The 15,240-nt window shown below is 39.0% G+C and overlaps 1 pseudogene; it reads left to right on the forward strand.

Annotated features, from left to right (window-relative positions):
* LOC103197575 overlaps positions 1–14,728 on the forward strand; it is a 59,041-nt pseudogene extending 44,313 nt beyond the window's left edge.
* The last annotated feature ends 512 nt before the right edge of the window (positions 14,729–15,240 follow it).

Raw genomic sequence — 15,240 nt, forward strand, 5'->3', positions numbered from 1 at the left:
CAGGAGAGTATGGAGGGATGGACACTGGGAAGAGGAAACTATAGGGAGGAAGTGGGAGGGGAGCTGTTGCATTGTGGTAAACTGTGGTCAATGACATGCGACAAAGTATATGTGAACTGCTGTATGGAAAGTGAATTTGCTCTGTAAATCTTCACCCAAATCACAATTAATAATAATAAGAAGAAGAATAGGAGCCTAATAAAACTATAGTGAAAAAAAAGAAGTGGTTTTCCACAGAAGGAAAAAGAACTGAAATCTTTAGATTGCTTTATGAAAAAATATCAGCCATGGCCTTCAACTTGATACAAAAAACAGAAATTACAGCAAGGTTTTAGAACAAAGTAAAACAGAAAAATTATACCCAGCTTAAAACCCAAGCTTATAAAATATTATGTAACATAAACATATGGGAAACCCAGTTTCCTAAAATGTATACAGCAATTCTTTGGCAGGATTGACTCAATTTAACAGAAAAAATAGATTTTAATAAAATTTATGAATTTACTAAAGTCTCAGATGCAGGGAATTTATTCAGACTCTGATTAAAATTGAACTTTACAATTTGTTAAAAATTCTTGTAATTACTCTATTAAATTTTCAGTTGCATATAAACAAGAATCTTGATCACAGAAAAAAAAATCTTGAAAGGATCTCCAATATTCCTTGCTTTGTTATATATTTCTCATATGTTGTTGTTGTTAGGTGCCATTGAGTCAGCTCCAACTCATGGTGACTCTAGGTAAAAAACAGAATGAAACACTGCCTGGTCTTGCACCATCCTCATAATCCTTGCTATGCTTGACCCTGCTGTTGTAGTCACTATGTCAACCCATCTTGTTGAGAGTCTTCCCCATTTTCACTGACCTTCTACTTTACCAAGCATAATGTCCTTCTCCAGGGAATGGTCCCTTCTGACAACATGAGTGAAATAGGTGAGATGAGGTCTGGCCATTCTTGCACCCAAAGAACATTCCATCTACGCTTCCTCAAGGGCAGATCTGTTCATTCTTCTGGCAGTCCATGATATTTTCAGTATTCATCAACACTGTAAGTCAAAGGCATCAACTCTTCTTTGGTCTTTTGTATTCACTGTCCAGCTTTCACGTGCATGTGAGGTGATCGAAAATACCAAGACTTGGGCTAGGCACACCTTAGTCTTCAAAGTGACATAATTGCTCTTTAATGCTTTAAAGAGATCTTTTGCAGCAGATTTGCCCAGTGCAATACAGCATTTGATTTCCTTCCTTTTTCCCTTTTAATTTTTATTGTGATTTGGGTGTAAGTTTACAGATTAAATTCATTTTCCATAGAGCAGTTCATACACATTTTGTTTCATGACATTAACCGCAATTCCCTACAATGTAATAGCTCTTTTCCCACATCCTCCCTGCAGTTACCTCTTTCCTGTGTCTTTCTTTCCTATGCATTCCTGCTCCAGAGCTGTCTCCCTGTGCATATATTGCCTTCTGTTCTTTCATGATTGATCATTCTAAGGAATGTGTCTGCCTGATGTAAATGTTCACTCTATACACCTGTCTATTGTTTGGCTGGAAGTTACAAGAGGGAGTTCAATTCCAGACCTGAAGGGTAACTGGGAGTCTCACCAGTCTCTATCAGACCAGTAAGCCTGGTCTTTTTTATGATTTTGAGTTTTGTTCCACATTGTTCTCCTACTTTATCTAGGATCTCCTATATGATCCCTTTCTGAGTGGTTGACAGTGGTAGCCAGGCACCATCTAGTTCTTCTGTTCTCATGGTCATATAGGCTGAGGTTTGCATGGTCCACTAGTCCCCTGGACTAATTGTTTCCATGCATCTTTGATCTTCTTCATTCTTCTTTGTTCTGGATAAGGAGAGATTCATGGTTGGATCTAGATAACCACTTGCAAGCTTTTAAGATCCTAGTAGCTACTCATCAAAGTAGGATGTAGTGAAGTAGATGATTCTATTTTGTAATGACTTGTTAAAACTCCATTTTGCAGCAAAGTCCATTTCACAAGCACTCCAGCATAACAGCATTTCTACTTCTCTCTATCCTTCTCAGACAGCCCAGTAGCTAGCTATCTGAACCAAACACCCCTGAGAACCCACTCACCTCTTCCTTTCCCTGAGAGCCCTGTTAATAGTAATTCCTGGAGTTAGGGGCCCACATCCTACCAACAGAAATTATCAGAATTGAGGACCCTCACTCCAGACTGTGTGTTTCCATTCTGATAATAAACTGACCACCAATCTTCCTTAAAATAGTAAGCTGACCATTAATCTTCCCTAAACAATAACTTGACAATTTATCTTGCTTCTGTAACATGCTTGCTTGCCTGCTTGCAGTCCTAAGCTATATAAACCTGCCAAAAATCAGGCTCAGGGCTGCAATTGAGGACAACGCTTTAGTTTCCTGCAGCCCAGCTATAGCTGAATAAAGACTCTTCCAAATCTGGACATTATAGTGGTCATCAATTTCTTCTGAACCCACAACAGTAGAACAACGTTTTTGCATAGTATGCTATACCAATTGAGCTTGAGGTCCCCTCAACCATGGTCCCAAGCCCAGAGATCCAACAACTCATTCTATCAGGGTGGCTGATTGTGGCTAAGAAGTTATTATAACTTTACCCCCTGTTAATTCTAGTTATATGGACATTGTTACACTGCATACAAACACATACCCAGAAACTTTGTCTGCCAGCCTTATATATGGCCATAGGTATATTCCCTTTTGTCTAGCCATACCTGATCTAGGCATCTTATCTACCCATATAGAAGCTTCACTGAAGGAATTGGGAAAAAAAAAAAAAAGCAAGGCTCCAGGTATTGATGGAGTACCAATAGAAATGTTTCAACAAGTGGATGCTGTGCAGGAGGCACTTACTCATCTATGTCAAGAAACTTGGAAGACAGCTACCTGGTCAACCCATTCCAAAGAAAGGTGATCCCACAGAACATGGAAATTATTGAACAATATCATTAATATCAAATGTAAGAAAAATCTTGAAGATAATTCAAAAATGGTTGCAGCAGTATATTGACACAGAGCTTCCAGAAATGCAAGTTAGATTCAGAAAAGAACATGGAACAAAGGATGTCATTGCTGATGTCAGATGAATCTTGGCTGAAAGAAAAGAGTACCAGAAAGATGTTTATTTGTGTTTTATTGACTATGCAAAAGCATTCAATTGTGTGGATCATAACAAATTATGGATAACATTACAAAGAATGGGAATTCCAGAACACTTAGTTGTGCTCATGAGGAACCAGTACAAAGACTAGGAGGCTGTCGTTCTAACAGAATAAAGGGATACATCACGGTTTAAAATCAGGAAAGGAGTGTCAGGGTTGTATCCTTTCACCATATTTATTCAATCCATATGCTGAGTAAATAATCAGAAAACCTGTACTATATTAAGAAGATTGTGACATCAGGATTGAGGGAAGATTCATCATTAACAACATGAAATATGCAGATGACATAACTTCACTTTGCATGCAAAGAACACTTGAAGTACATACTGATCAAGATTAAGGACTACAATGTTCAGTATGAGTTATACCTGAACATAAAGAAAATGAAAATCTTCACAAATGGACCAATAAGCAGCATCATGATAAATGGAGAAGAGATTGAAGTTGTCAAAGATTTCATATTACTTGGATCCATAATCATCATCAATGAAAGCAGCAAACAAGATACATTTTGGGCCTGGAATAAAACTCAGTCCCAGGGGCTGGCTTTCAGCCCCATAATAAACAAGAAAAAAAAGAAAGAAATCAGACATTGTATCGCACTGGGCAAATCTGCAGCAAAAGATCTCTTTAAAGTGCTGAAGAGCAAAGATGTCTCTTTGAAGACTGTGTTGCATCTAACCCAAGCCATGATATTTTCAATCACTTCATATGCATGTGAAAGCTAGACAGTGAATAAGGAAGACTGAAAAACAGTTGATGCTCTTGAGTTGCGGTTTTGGTGAAGAATACTGAAAGTACCATGGACTGCCAAAAGAACAAACAAATCTGTCCTGGAGGAAGTGCAGCCAGAATGATCCTTGGAAGCGAGAATGGCCAGACTTTGTCTCACCTACTTTGGTCATGTTGTCAGAAGGGACCAGTCCCTGGAGAAGGAAATAATGCTTGGTAAAGTGGAGGGCCAGCAAAAAAGGGGAAGACTCTTAAAAAGATGGATTGACACAATGGCTGAGACAATGGGCTCAGGTATAGCAAGGATTGTGAGGATGGCGTAGGACCAGGCAGTGTTTCTTTCTGTTGCACTTAGGGTCACTATGAGTCAGAACTGACTTAATGGTACCTAACAACAACTACTACGACACATCTATTTACCTGGCATCTGATTTTTTGACTGCTGCTTCCATGAGTGTTGATTATAGATCCAAGTAAAATGAAATACCTGACAACATCAATCTTTTCTCATTTATTGTGATGTTGCTTATTGATCCAGTAGGGAGGATTTTTGTTTTCTTTAAGTTGAGATGTTATCCATACTGAAGACTAGTCTTTGATCTTCATCGGTAAGTGCTTTAAGTCATCTTCACTTTCAGCAAGCAAGGTTGTGTCATCTGCATATCATAATCCCGATGCCATGTTCTTCTTCATATAGTCCAGCTTCTTGGATTATTTGCTCAGCATACAGATTGAATAAATATGATGAAATGATAAAAACCCAACACACTCCCTTCCTGATTTTAAACCATGCACTATCCCCTTGTTCTGTTTGAATGATGCCTCTTGGTCTACGTACATGTTCCTCATGAGCATAATTAAAATTCCAGAACTCCCATTCTTTGCAATGCTATGCATAATTTGTTATGATCCACTTAGTTGAGTGCTTTTGCATAGTCAATGAAACACAGATAAACATCTTTCTGTTATTATTTGCTTTCAGCCAAGATCCATCTGACATTAGCAATGACATCGCTTGTTCCATGTCCTCTTCTGAATTCAGTTCACATTTCTGGAAGTTCCATGTCAATATACTGCTGCACCCATTTTTTTGTTTTTGTTTTTGAAAATTTCTAATTTTATTTTTGAAATTGCATTTTACAAAGCTAAGTTTCCTTCTAATTTTACTATAAAATACTTACAGAATAATAATATGTCTTTTAAAAATGCATTTTCTTGGACTTCCGGTAAGATGGAGGAATAGGCAGACAAGTGACACAGACTCTCTTCAACAAAGAAAAGAAAAACCAATTGACAGAGATACAGAAGATAATACTGGAACCCCGAGCTTTGAAAGGAACTATACAGAAGTGGATTAGGCACCAACTAGTGGAAAACCTGAATGAAAACAGTGAATACAGAGATGGTCGGAGCTGCAGATTGTCAGCTACTCTGACAAGACCAAGAGACTGAATATTTCCAAGTGGTGTTGGGACCTGAGAATTGACCTAAAGATCAGTCCTGGTCCCCAAGGACTGCAGGGACAACTGCTCTAGTGGCCTATGACTAGGAAGGGAAACAGCAAAGATGGAGACAACCTGAGCTGTGGACTTTCTGCTGTCGGGAGGACACGACCATTTTGATTGCTTACACATGGTAGCCAGTTTAGATATTTAAAGTGACCAAGGATGCAGCCATTTTGAATGTTTACAAGTGGTGGCCATTTTGGATATTTAAAGTGACTGAGGGCACAGCCATTTTGAATCTTTACAAGTGGTGGCCATTTTGGATATTTAAAGCGACCAAAGGGTGCAGCCATTTTGAATGTTTACAAGTGGCAACTATTTTGGGCTTTAAAGTGATAGCATTCTCATTTGGATTCCAGGAACCTAAGAACAGGCTCTATTTGCCAGAGTTGGCAAGGACATACAAGAGGTTGACAACAGGAAAGGAGACAAGGGGTGAGTGTATAAGTGCTGCCAACTAGTGAATAGAGGAGCACAGCACAGTTCCCTGCCTGTATAGATAACACATAAACAAAACAAAGACAACAACAATAGTGGGCAAGTCATTCCAACATATAATCACCAATTAAATATAAACACAAAAACTTCACAATGCCAAAGAGACAACAGAGCATCACAATCCACACAAAGAAGCCAGATGTTGTTGTTGTTGTTGTTATGTGCCGTTGAGTCGGAACTGACTCATAGCGACCCCTCCTTGGGTTTCCGAGGCAGTATCACTATGGAAGTAGATTGCCCCATCTTCCTTCCGAGAAGCCAGATAAAGGAGGAGAAACAAGGGACCAAGATACAGAACCAGAACACATCCTTCAGGAAGATGCAGCATTGGAACTCCTTGATAAGGAATTCAAAAGAATTATATTTAGGTACCTTCAAAGGATTGAGAGACAAAACCAAGGAAAACACAGACCAAACCCTAGAAGAATTTTGGAAGAAAATACAAGAACAAAATGATAAAATAAATGAAAAATTATAAATGATTCTAAATCTACAGACAGAAGTCCAGAAGATTAATATTAAATTGTCAGAAATAGATAACACATTGAAAGGGCAAAGGAGTAGAATTGATGCAATGGAAAACAGAATTAATGAGATTGAAGACAAATACCTGAATACTTCTTTGGACATTTCTAGATAAGCAGAAAAGATATAAAAACAAAATGAAGAAAGCCTAAGGTTCATGTGGGAAACCATCAAAAGGAATAACCTATGTGTCATTGGAATTCTAGAACAGAAAGAGAAAAATAATACTACTAAGAAAATTGTCCAAGATTTGTTGGAGGAGAACTTCCCTGATATGATGAAAGATGAGAATATATCCATTCAGGAAGCCCAACGAACCCCAAACAAGATAGACCCCAAAAGAAAAACACTAAGACTTATCATCATCAAACTCACCAAAACGAAAGACAAAGAAAGAATCATGAGAGCAGCACAAGAAAAACGAAAAGTTACCTACAAGGGGCAACCAATAAGACTGAGCTTGGTTTTCTCAAAAGAAACCATGCAGACAAAAAGACAGTGGGATGGTATATATAAAACCCTGAAAGAGAAAAATTTCCAACCAAGAATTATGTACCCAGCAAAATTGTCCTTCAAATATGATGGTAAAATTAGGACATTTCCAGATAAGCAGAGATTAAGGGAATTTGTTAAGACCAGACCAACCTTACAGAGATGCTAAAGTGAGCCCTTTGAACAGAGAAACAACAACAGCCAACAACAAATGACCATTAACATGCATGATGATATAACCCAGAAACCAACCCAGCTATGGAAGTATCCAAAGTAAATAAGCCTACAAGATTGTCTACAGGGAATCAAAGACACCAACTGACAAATGACAACTACAAACCAAAAAGAAGGAAAAAAAATCTGTGTTGTTACAGAACTTCTAGATGGTAGGGAAGTCAAGACAACTACAAGATAGAATGGACTATTCTATACTTGGGAAGAAAACTATAAATTACAGGGTAACCTCAAAGGAAAATGATAGACCTTCACATCAAAATAAAAAAGAGGACCAGCATAAATATTCAGCAAATACTAAAACAATAGCAATAAAGGAAGTGATAACATGATTCATAAACAAAATGAGCTCTGCATAAAAAATTATATGGAACAAAGAAATCAACACAATGAAAAAGCACATGACAAAAATGAAAGCAACAAATTCATATTTGCTGATAATTACATATCTGGCAAGGGACTTATCTCTAAGATCAATGGAAAACTCCAATGCCTCAATACAAAAGGAATTAACAATCCAAAATGGGCAGAAGATATGAATAGACACTTCACCAAGGAGGATATTCAGGTGGTCAGCTAATACATGAAAAGATACTCACAATCATTGGCCATCAGAGAGATGCAAATCGAACAACAATGAGATACCATCTCACCCCAGCACTGATGGCAAGGTTCAATGAGACAGAAAATAACAAATGCTGGTGGGGATGTGGAGAGATTGGGACTCCCATACACTGCTTGTGTGACTGTGAAGTGACACAACCACTGTGGAAAGCAATATGGTGATTCCTCAGAAAGTTGGAATTGGAGATACCATTTGACCCAGCAATCCCATTACTAGGTAATATATCCTAGAGAGGTGAGCCAGGATAGGAACAGATACATGCACACTCATGTTCATCACAGCACAATTTACAATAGCAAAAAGATGGAAACAACCTACGTGCCCATCAGCAGAAGAGTGGATGACCAAACTATGGTACACACACATACTGGAATGCTATGCCGCACTAAAGAATAATGTAGGATCTGCAAAATACCGCATAATATGCATGAACTTGGAGGACGTTATGCTGAGTGAAATAAGTCAATCACAGAAGGACAAATATAGTATTAGTTCATTATTAGTTCGTTGTTGTGGAGGGTCAAGAAAAGGTATATATATGGAGGGAAACTTTCTCTGTTGGTTGCCGGGGGTGGGCAACTGTACATAAATTATATTTCAATAAAATGCATTTTATTTATTTTTTGTTATTTATTTATTTATAATGCATTTTATAGGAATATAATTTATGTACAGTGAAGTACACAAAACTAAAGTGACACGGATCGAGGCATTTTTTTTTACAGTGTTCCCTCCCTTCCCCTCCCACCCCTGGCAACCAACAAAGTTTCCCTCCATATATAAACCTTTCCTTGACCCTCCACAACAACGAACTAATACTATATTTGTCCTTCTGTGATTGACTTATTTCACTCAGCATAATGTCCTCCAAGTTCATCCATGTTATGTGGTGTTTTGCTGACTCTACATTTGCTGCAACCATTTTGTAATTATCTTCACCAAAATTTTACTTGCATGTGATATTAATGATACTGTTACATAATTTCCATTCTGTTGGATCATCTTTCTTTGGAATGGGTACAAATATGAATCTCTTCCAGACAGTTGGCCAGGTAGCTGTCTTCCATATTTCTTGGTATAAATGAGTAAGCACCTTCAGTGCTGCATCTGTTTGTTGAAACATCTCAAAGGGTATTCCATCAATTCCTGGAGCCTTGTTTTTTTACCAGTTCCTCCTCATATTATAATCGTTTAAAAACTTTTAAGAAAAGTAATTTCGTTCTGCTGCACAGAGAAAGCTGAAGTGGGTGGATTCTTTCATTGTGATTTTTATCTTTTGGTTTAAAATTTCACTATGATTGAGTGCTTGTTTATGGTTCTTTTATATTGGGAATCCACTCTATGAAAAGTGTATTAAGACAGTATTTTTCTTATTTTAAATCTCACACCAATGTTGCAAAAAAGGCAAGGAGGCCACATGTTCTGACCTCCTCTAACCCCACAAGAGGAAGACAGAATCACTATCAATAGCCCAAGGCCTATTCCTGCAAGGCCAGACATGCTGCCTCCCTCTAGCCCTTTCACCAACCTTCCTCTCAAAGCACCTACCACCTCTCTCCTGGGTTCAGTAACTAGCTGCAGTGGGTATCCCTCGGTGTCTCACTCAGCAAAATGTGTCTCTTGCGTCTCTTTCCCAGCAGTGCGCACCTCTTTAAGCAGCACATCTTCCTCAACTAGCAGTCAGAGAAAGAGAGTTCTGCCTCCAGGGGCCCTCCTTTTGAGCCCGGCAGAGTGGCCAAACCAACCAATCATAACATCAGAATTCTAAGCAGCTGAGAGAGAGTTGGAACCTCCCAGAACATTGGTTTGTGCCACTCCCAACGGTAATACCCCAGGTGGACAACTTTAGCAATCAGGAGCTCCTCAGTTTCTCTTGGCAAATTCCACCTAGAGTTTACAAAGATTTATGGGTAGAAAAGCCACACTAAGTAATTTACTATACCGCATATTTTCACATTATTTATTCTATTTTTTGTCTCTTTAAAGATTTTCATTTGGTTGGGAAAGGTCCTTTCTTCAAAAGCTCCCCTGGGGTTACACAGGCAGGTCAGGTCTCAGAGGGAAGGGGCCTTGGAGGCCTGATTCAGTCCCTCTTAACTCATTGTGAGGAAGAATTTGTGCAATCTCAATTCATTTACATGTTTATGTTAGTTTAAATGTTTTGAAAGACAAAAGATAGCTTAACTGCTCAATTTTCAAGAACCAATTTCTTTGCTTTTCTCTCTCTCTCTCTCTCTCTCTCTTTTTTTACTATTCTCTTGGTCCTCAGGAGGAAGCAATCTACTTCCACAGAGATAGCACCTCAGAAACTCAAGGAAGGGTTGCTATGAGTCAGAATCAACTCAACAGGTGTGAGTTTGGCTTTTTCAGTTTATTCTCTTGGTAAGTAGTTTTACTTTCTCATTTCACCTTCTTTTAACCTTCGCCTATCCTTCCATTTCCACCTCAAATTTCCTTTTGTGCTTTTCTCTTACTCATTCTAGAGCAACAATGTCTTTCACTTGAGGACAGTGTTATTATCTTTTCCCTCAACAAAACACATTTCATATACTTAATCTCATATAATTTGCTTGGGAGCGGCTTTTAAATCAGAAGGAATTCATTTTAATTAATTCCTGGGAATATTTGGACTATTAAATTTATTGCTGTCATTGTTAGGTGCCATCGAGTAGATTCAGACTAGCAATGACCCTACGTACAACAGAAGGAAACACTGCCCAGACCTGCACCATCCTCACAGGGCCAGATTAAGCATATAAGGGCCTGAAGCACTGGTAATCTGTTGTACACTCTCCTCTGCTTACTCATGCATTTAAATGGGATATACACACACACACCTGTATATGTATGGTGGCATAGTGCTGTAGTGCCTAAGGCATTTGACCACTAACCAGAAGGCTGGTGGTTCAAACCCACCTCCTCAGAGCCACTCCTCAGAAGGAAGATTGGGCAATCTACTTCCATAAAGATACCACCGCAGAAACCCAAGGAAGGGTCTCTGAGTTGAATCAAGTTGATGGCAGTTAGGATTTTTTTTTTTTTTTTTGTACATATATGTGTGTGTCTTAGCTATCCATGATATAACTTCTTTTTAAATGCAATTAAAGTATTTGTGATTGGATGCAAAAATGGTGTAGATGTCATTTTAGTATAATGGAATGATCTGGATTATAAATTTTTAGTGGATTCAGAGTACTAAGATTTTTGCTATATAGCACACCTTCTATAAAAAGAATATTCTACAGCAAAGAAAATGAGTCAGTGAACTTAGCTGTTTTTAATCAATGTGAGATTCTGTTGATCTACCACAATGAAAAATTGACATTCACCAGTTTTGCCTTAAACAGCTTATTCTTCCATTTTTATGCTTGTTTCATAATAAATGCTATAATTATAAATGAACAAATGAGAAGATGTCATAAAAGAAAGCTTAATGATCAGAAAACAAACATTATGACAAATCACTACTTTTTTTTTTTTTTTAGATAGATCTTTCATCTCTAGCATGCTACCATTGTTGTAGAGCAAAAATGGCAGAGTCTGGCTGAAATTAAAACTAGAGTTTTATTGAAGGGTAAGGCAATTTGAACTGGGAATCACAAGCTCCATTTACTTTAGATAAATCTCTCTCTCTCCCTCTCTCTCTCTCTAAGCATCGCTGTCTTTGCTTCTTTATACAACCCAGCATTTTAAGGTGGATGTCCTCATGACTGTGCATGAGCTTTATTTCTGGTCAACACATTCTAAAGCTGCAATCAGTTTCATTTAGTGCCCTACCAGTTCCCTTCAACTTCAGTGATCACTTTTCCTGTGTCCTGTCTTCTTGGCATCTATGGCTCATTGCTGTACAGGACAATTGGTAGCCCTATTTTGTTGATGTCCTAGCACCTCTTTACCTTGCTTATTAGGTAATCTGTCCCTGCACACAGTCACTGGTATGTTTGAGCCCCTTTTTGCAGCTCCTGTGGCAGTCTATCTCACTGATGATTTTCCTCTTTTTTGCTGAACCTCTACCACACATATGTCCTTCTCCAGGAACTGGTCTCTCCTGATAACATATCCCAAATATGTGAGACAAAGTGTTACCATCCTTGCTTCCAAGAATCATTCTGGCTATATTTCTTCCAAGACAGTTTTTTTATTCTTCTGGCAGTCCATGGTTTATTTCAAAATTCTTCCCTAACAGCAGAATTCAAATGCATCAATTCTTAAAGAAGAATTTATATAAGCACTTATTTATCATTAAGCCAATTAGAATAAAGCTTTTTGAAAGAAACTATTCTATTTTCATAACCCTATATTCTGTGCATTTTAAAGAATTTTTTAGAGAAGGAAATTTAGGTTAATTTTCTTTTTAGGCCTCATACCAATCAAATATTCCACTCTTTTTTTCAGTGCATTTTTCAAATGAACCAATTTGTATCAAAGTTTCTCACAGTAGCTTCTTAAAGCCCAAATCACAAGCCTCTTGGAACTGAGGCTTAGAGAAACCTGATGAGCAACCTCATGTCACAAAACAAACAAACAAACAAACAAAAAAACCCCACTGGTCTGGAAACCAGTTCAAATAAGCTTATAGGATCTATGCCTCTATTCCACCTTATGATTTTCCATTTTATCACAATCAACAACAGCATAATGCTCTTAAAACAGCATAACACAAAACAAGATAATATATACATACAAAAGTAGCTACACAATTCTAAGCTGTTTTGATAAAGGTGACCCATCTTAAAATTACTGGAGACCTCTCTCAAACCCACTTCGATTTCCCTTGAACCCAATTCAAGTATTCAACTATAATTACCTGAAGCCTCTCTTGAACCTGGTCTCAGATTTCTTGTGCCCAAACCAAGGCGAGCATGTCCCTTGCACCCAAACCATGGCTGATATTTTTTCATAAAGTAGCTGAGTAGCTGCTTTGGGTATGTGGTCTGCTTCCTGTATATAAGAAACAGCTTTGGGAATGATCTCTAGTTTATGGCACGCTTGAACCCTACACGTAGCCAAGTCATTGTTCAGCAGCCTCCCATCCTCTGGGGATCTTGGGATTTTCAGTGGACTTGAATCAATGGCCTGATGTTTGGTAATATCGGGACTGTGCCTTTTTACTTGTCAACCTTGGGCTTGTCAGTCTCAGCAGCCAGCAGCTGTCTGAGTGAAGAAAACCTCTAGCTTCAGTGGGCTTGGAGCAGGAGGCAGAGCTGAAGCCCAAGATTGAGGGCTTTCACCCAGTCCCTAGAGCCTGGCACTTTGAACTCGGACTTCTAGCCTCCAAAAATTGTAAGAATAAACTCCTGTTTGTTAAAGCCATTCTCATTTGTGGTATATTCTTGTCAGAGCGGCACTCGGTAACCAGAACGGGGCGTGGGGGGGGGGTAGAAAAAGAGAGAAGGGGAGCCAATAGACTAAATGAGACATAAGAGACACATCAGCTAAATGCAAGGCAAGGACCTGAATCCTGGTTGATCTGAATTGAATAAATGAAATGCATTCATTCATGAGACCATTGCAGAAATGTAAATACTAGCTGAATAGGTGACAATACTAAAGAATCGCTATAATCTATTTAGATATGTTTAGGGTTTGGGGCTTATGCTTTAAAAAAAAAAAAAAAGAGTCCTCAGAGAGACACATACTGATATTTACAGTTTTTTGGGTGGTGGAGGGAGGTAAAACTGGCTGGTTGTTGAAACTCAGTGGTGGACAGAAGTTTCATTCTAAGTATTCTTTTTACTTTTGGGTATGTTTGAAATTTTCCATAATAAATTTTAAAAAGAGGGGGCCATTCTAGTTCCCCATGACCCTTAGGATAATGGCCAAGCTTTATCCTGGCATTCAATTCTCTTCCTACTGATGTTTCCACTTCCTTATTTTGGTCTTCTCCCTTTACTCACCCCACTTCCCACTTTCCAGTCTGCTGACCTACTTCCAAACAGTTCTGAGTAATGATGAAGCTACAATAAAGTATAAAGATGAAGATGGATATCTTATAACAATTTTTGATACTTCTGGCCTTTCCTTTGCAATTCAACGTAATAGGATACTGAAACTGATATTATTTGTTAGTGATCAGCCAAGGCCCCTTGAATCAAGTCAGGTGAAATATCTTTGTCAAGAACTGACAGAACTTCCAAATAAAGCAAATCCCTGATCAGATAGTTTGGAACCACCTGGAGAACCTGCCACCAATATTCCTGAAAATGACAATATGAATAGTATTGAAAAACCTACTACTTCTGATTCTTCTGGAAAGCAGTCTACTTAAGTTATAGCAGCAAGAATATCAGCTTTTGATCCCTTAAAAAAACAAGATGAAATCAATAAAAATGTCATGTCAGCATTTGGCTTAACAGGTGATCAGGTTTCAGGGCAACCCAGCTCTCCCACGGAAGACCATTCAGGAATAACCGACAGCATTGCTTCCTGTTCCTCAGCAACTCACCTACCAGGAGTTCAGCCACAGCAGCCACCATATACACTAATGCAGATACAAGCAGGTCAGATTGAACGTCAGATGTGCCAACAGCCTCCCTAACAGTATGGTGTTCAGTGTTCAGCAAGCTATAGTCAGCAGACTAAGTCCCAGCAACCTCAGCAGTTCCAGGGATACGGTTAGCAACCAACTTCCCAGGCACCAGCTCCTGCCTTTTCTGGTCAGCCTCAACAACTGCCTTCTCAACCTCCACAGCAGCACCAGGCAAGCAGTTATCCTATGCAGACTTACACTACTCAAACTTCTCAGTCTGCTAATTATACTGTGGCCTCTGCCTCACAACCTGGAATGGCTCCAAGCCAACCCAGGGCCTATCAACCAAGACCATCTCCTGGAAGTACTGTAACCCCTCCTCCAGGTTGCCCTAACCCATATGCATGTAATCATTCTCCCTTTAGTCAGGGCTATACCCAACCTGAGCCTGGCCTCTGCCCTCGTTAGGCAAGTGTTGCAAAGTTCTTTCAGCTCTGCCAATAGGTGCACCCCATTCTGCCAGCAAGCCTCCAGCCCAAAAGGCACTCATCTTTCTTGCTCTGGGGGACCAGCAACCTGCCACTATGTCTCATGCTAGTATTTCAGTTCTGCTGCTGCCATCTCTTTGCTGTTGTCTCAGTGCAGGGATCTCAGGTCCAAGGATGCACTCTACTCCTGACTCTCCTCTGTCTTGATGCTAGTGAGATGGCCCTCTCTGTCTCTCAGAGGGCTCATTTTAAGCCTAGTGAGATGGCAAAACTGACCAATCCTTACATTAAGGTTCTGTATATCTTGTTTCTATATATCTTGTTCAAGATCTGTCCTGAAGTACAATGTTGTCAGTGATAGCATAATATCCATACGCCTACAAGGAAGAACCGTTAATATGACTATTATTCAAATTTATGCACCAACCACCAAAGCCAAAGATGAGGAAATTGAAGATTTTTATCAACTTCTGCAGTCTGAAATTGACCGAA

Source organism: Orycteropus afer, unplaced genomic scaffold (assembly GCF_000298275.1).
Source record: "Orycteropus afer afer isolate SDZICR_OR568_19922 unplaced genomic scaffold, OryAfe1.0 scaffold00080, whole genome shotgun sequence".
Taxonomy (NCBI): domain Eukaryota; kingdom Metazoa; phylum Chordata; class Mammalia; order Tubulidentata; family Orycteropodidae; genus Orycteropus; species Orycteropus afer.